The sequence below is a fragment of the Schistocerca serialis genome, chromosome 1, assembly GCF_023864345.2.
Source record: "Schistocerca serialis cubense isolate TAMUIC-IGC-003099 chromosome 1, iqSchSeri2.2, whole genome shotgun sequence".
In the NCBI taxonomy this organism is placed as follows: domain Eukaryota; kingdom Metazoa; phylum Arthropoda; class Insecta; order Orthoptera; family Acrididae; genus Schistocerca; species Schistocerca serialis.
In genome coordinates this window covers 808,028,029-808,033,093 of record NC_064638.1, presented here as the reverse complement: position 1 = coordinate 808,033,093, position 5,065 = coordinate 808,028,029, and the positions used below count along the sequence as shown (strand labels likewise).

At 41.1% G+C, this 5,065-nt stretch overlaps 1 non-coding gene across 1 annotated transcript; it reads left to right on the top strand.

Moving 5' to 3' along the window:
* Positions 1–2,723: 2,723 nt before the first annotated feature.
* Trnat-ugu (transfer RNA threonine (anticodon UGU)) lies at positions 2,724–2,798 on the top strand. The gene has a single exon. It is a non-coding gene; the product is annotated as a tRNA-Thr (tRNA).
* Positions 2,799–5,065: the final 2,267 nt, after the last annotated feature.

The following is a 5,065-nucleotide window of genomic DNA, read 5'->3' as shown; positions in this document are numbered from 1 at the left end:
CCTACGGATATTGATTGGGGGCGTCAGTCGACCATTAACAACCACCGAAGCGGAAATACCCGTAAACAGATTTGAGAGCAGTCGTAGTGTGTCGACAGGGAAACCAAGTGCTCCAGAATCCGAAGCAGAAAGTCGTGATTAACATGATCGAATGCATTATCGAAGTCTAGAAAAGCAAGGGCACAAGGGACGGACGTTACAAAATGGCTCTGAGCACTATGGGACTTAACTTCTGAGGTCATCAGTCCCCTAGAACTTAGGACTACTTAAACCTAACTAACCTAAGGACATCACACACATCCATGCCCAAGGCAGGATTCGAACCTGCGACCGTAGCGGTCGCGCGGTTCCAGACTGTAGCGCCTAGAACCGCTCCCGGACGTTACAGCAGCAACCGAAGCCACATCACGACACTCGACTATAGTGATAAGAGTGGTACGACCATGTACGCAGCTTTGATGTTTTGCAACAATTGTCTCCATCAGAGCCGAAAAAAAATGGTTCAAATGGCTCTGAGCACTATGGGACTCAACATCTTAGGTCATAAGTCCCCTAGAACTTAGAACTACTTAAACCTAACTAACCTAAGGACATCACACACACCCATATCCGAGGCAGGATTCGAACCTGCGACCGTAGCGGTCCCGCGGTTCCGGACTGCAGCGCCAGAACCGCACGGCCACCGCGGCCGGCATCAGAGCCGACATCCCACTGTTAACTGCCCTTGCCACAGTCTTATAATCGAAGTTGAACAAAGTAAACAGGTGTAAGCTATCAGCGACAGCCGGTCCAGTGCGTTCCGTGATTAAAACAATTTTTCCCATAATTGCCGCCATTACACAAATTCTTTCTTCCTTCACTTGCTTATTTTTATCATGATCAACAAACCCCCTGTTAGTTTGCTTATAAATCTTATTCCATAATTTATCTTCCCTTATTCCACTGCTTTTGTTTTCATTAAAATACCTCCCATTATTTTACCTAAAACTATAAAAAGATCCACCATTATTTCTACCACAGTTCTTTTCCCATCTCGTGGTCCTTATTCCACTGCTTTTGTTTTCATTAAAATACCTCCCATTATTTTAACTAACACTATAAAAAGATCCACCATTATTTCTACCACAGTTCTTTTCCCATCTCATGGTCCTATTTCCTGCATGGTTTATTGTCCCAAATTGGACCCTGTTTGGAACAAATCTCAGTATAAAGAATTTCATCCCTGTGGTCCCCTTGCATTAATTTCTCCTCTTCCATCTCCCTGTTCTTGCATTGGCCTGTGATCACTCCTGTTTCCACTTCCCCATACACCTCTCTGGTACCTGACGACATCATTAAATCTTTCCCTGTTATCACTCCAAGTTTCATTTTGAATTCTATGACTATTTCTCTCCAATTACCATTCTGATTTCTTTCCTGCTTGAATTATGGTGGTTATCACCCCAACTCACAGTATTTCTTCTCTCTCCATTATTCCTCTGAGTATTCCCTGAATTATTACCCCATGCATTTGGCTTATAGCACATTGCCTGGTCCATCCTCTCAATAAAATCCAAGAAATTTTGTATAGTATCTGTTGGACAACGTATCAGTTCCCACTGCACATTTTCAGGTAACCATCTCTTTAGAGTAGAAATCTCAGCCAAAATTCCCAATGGCCTATCCAAATGTACCAACTTTCTTAATTCCTCCTGACAAAATTCTCTCATAGTTTGCCTACCCCCTCAGTAAACTGGCCCATTCAAAAACTCATTCTGTAATCTGCATTCTTTTGCTTGGCTCCAATACCTATTTATAAACAGCTGTTCAAATATACTATATGATTTAAATTGTTCACTACATTGATTTGCCCATGTCTGAGCAGAACCCTTCAACAACCTTTATTTATTAACAAAAACACAGTTTCTGTCACTCGAATCCCATATTCCGACCTCTCATTGAAAAATCGTACAGATTATGCTAAATCGGCTATGATTGCTCAACGCAGCCCTACTACCTGCATCCATAGATACTTTGTCTATATAAATCGGCCAAAGCATTGCCGAGATATTAGCTTTTGAACTTTCATAAATTTACAATTTTTTAGACAACAATAACTTTTAAAATATTACATATTTTTGTGGCGCGTCTAGATAATTTAGCTTTACATATTTTTTTGTCCATGAGTGCCAACTCGCACCTCGATGTCACCCTTAGTTCTGTTTTTATCAATTTTACTGCGGCATGTAAATTTCCCCAAGAACGCAAACACAGCCATATGCGCCCCTGCCAAGCGTCCACTCGGCTTTTTCCAACGCCGCGTACACGCTAGCCGCTCGCCACAACCCCGTAACAACAGCCAGCCACGTAGTCTGCGGCGAGAAACTGCCGCAGTTTGTACCTCTGCCCACTATAATCATTATTCGCGGCAGTCAATCTACCGATTCCTGTAAGAGTTTGAGCAATGTGAGTGTATCCGCACTGAAGAAGATCATTGGCCAGTACGCCTTATCGACATGAAGATGGTATCTGTTCTTTCGAATGAACAGATACCATTGGTGATCTTGCAGCTCTCGAAGAATGAACTTACAATGAAATCCGGAATCAGTAGATTGTTTGCCGTGAGTAATGAGTATAGTGGGCAGGGGCACTACAAATGTAGTGTGTGGACAGTAAGTTGGAAGTGGGACTCACGGGGAGCGGGCCAGAGATAAGTAAGTCCCTGCAATCGCACTATCCTCTGTGTCCTCGATGGCTCAGTCGGATAGAGCCTCTGCCATGTAAGCAGGAGATGCCGGGTTCGAGTCCCGGTTGGGACACACGTTCTCAACTGTCCGCGTTGATATTTATCAACGCGGGTAAGCAGCTAATGATCTGGATTTCATTTTAATTTGATTCTTCGAGAGCTGCAAGATCACCAATGGTATCTGTTCTTCATACATATTAGAAAGTTTAGTAAAAAATCGCATGAATTCAGCGGAGGAAACACTGGTGAATTCCAACGTTCTACTGGCAGTCTAGCGAGCACAATGACTTTGCGTAGGAGTTAAAAAAGAATGGGATGCAGTGGTCGTGCAGCTCCTCATAAGCCACACATTTCTCTAGTCAGTGCTAAACGACACTTGGTGTGGTGTAAACAGCGACGATACTGGGCAGTGGATGACTGGAAAAAGAGTGATTGGGAATGATGAATCACGTTATACCCTGCTGCAATCGGATGGAAAGGTTGGGCATATATGGACGGATATATATGTTAGTACGGGCGCACGACAGCAAGGTCTTCAGCGCCCGCTCGAAAACAGCTTGAGACGAGCGTCGGTAAAATGCACTAACCAGGAGTGTAAAACAGCACGTAAAATAAAGGTAACAAAAGTTGGAAAACTATGTGTGTATCCACACAGAAGCACGGAACGAGGTACCGCGTCAATATTAAAACATTAACGAAACAGGAAGAAAGTGATATAAGGAGCTAAATTAACATAGTAGATGGATATGGCTGGCCGACTGCAAGAATAAAGAAGGAGGAGGCAGTCACTCTGCAACACACTAAAAACTCCCGCCCAAAAGTTTAGGCCAGAATCCAAAACTTTAAAATCTTGGTCACATTCGTCTCGCAATCAGCTAAAGTAGAGGGCAGATCCCCACCAATATTTGCTTCTGCCCTTGCATCACGTTATTAAATGCACTCTGTGTAAGTAGGCTGTTTAGGTTTTTTATTGGTAACGCCACCTCTATATGAAAATCACTGGCTGTGCTGTGTGCAGTCTGTGGCTGCTTTGCATTGTTGTAATACTCGCCATTGTAGTGTTGGGCAGCGGCAGCTGGATGTGAACAGCGCGGAGCGTTGCGCAGTTGGAGGTGAGCCGCCAGCAGTGGTGGATGTGGGGAGAGAGATGGCGGAGTTTTGAAATTTGTCATGAACTGCTATATTTATATATGATGATATCAAGGTAAATACATTGTTTGTTCTCTATTAATATCTTTCATTTGCTAACTATCCCTATCAGTAGTTAGTGCCTTCCATAGTTTGAATCTTTTATTTAGCTGGCAGTAGTGGCGCTCGCTGTATTGCAGTAGCTTGAGCAGCGAAGATTTTTTTATGTTATGATCCACATTCTTTAAAAAAGGAGCACTTGGAGAGGAAAGAACAATAAGAAGGAACTAGTAACAGTAACAAATAATTTTCTTTTCAAGTACATGGTAATATTTTTTTTTACAATAATTTGTTATGGTGCACCACTTTAATTAGTTAGACATTAAGATGTGATTATACATTTCCCTTATCTGCATTGTTATCTTTAGTGTACTATTTTTTCTGCTTGAGCTATGTCATGTTTAGGTATAAGTTACTGCTGTTTGCCAGGCATAGTGTTACTGAATTTGACTTTGCGTTACGCTGCTAAGCCAGTTTTACTACTCATTTATTTTTATTGTTGCTGCACATTGGCTCATATTAGTTGTAATGTTACATTGCTTGGTAATTTAGATTTACTGTAGCTTGCTTTGCAATTTTCCAATTTTTTGGTCATTGCTGTTTGTGTTACTTATTTTGTGCTGCTGCATTACCTCGTCCCTTAGTTTAGCATCTGAGCTCAGTAGATTTAAGTTAGCTTAAGAGGGGGTAGCCTCTAAGAGAATGAGTTACGATGAATGGGAAGAAATGCATTGAAAAGTTATACAAAAAAAGGTACAGAAAACAGGTTTAGGTAGGATTTTCTTGGAAATAAATGTTGAGGTAAGAAATGTATGAACATATGAATACAGAAAGCATGCTTAGATAGAATTTTTTTAGTGGAAACAAAGGATGAAATAAGAGGAAAGATATATGAAGTTTTGGGTTGGACTGCAGTACCAAATGTTACACTGAAAACGAACCCTGTCCTTTCCTATTGGTGTTATCCCACTATATGTTTGTGTACCCTTGTGTATTTGTTTTCTTCCTGTCTCTGTGTAGTTTCATAGAATTTTTTCTTCTTTTAATATTAAGCTACATTCACTATGATGAGGAATACTGTTATCCTCAAATATAATTTGCATTAATAATATGTTATTTACCTTGTAAATATGCTTAGACATTATTTATTCT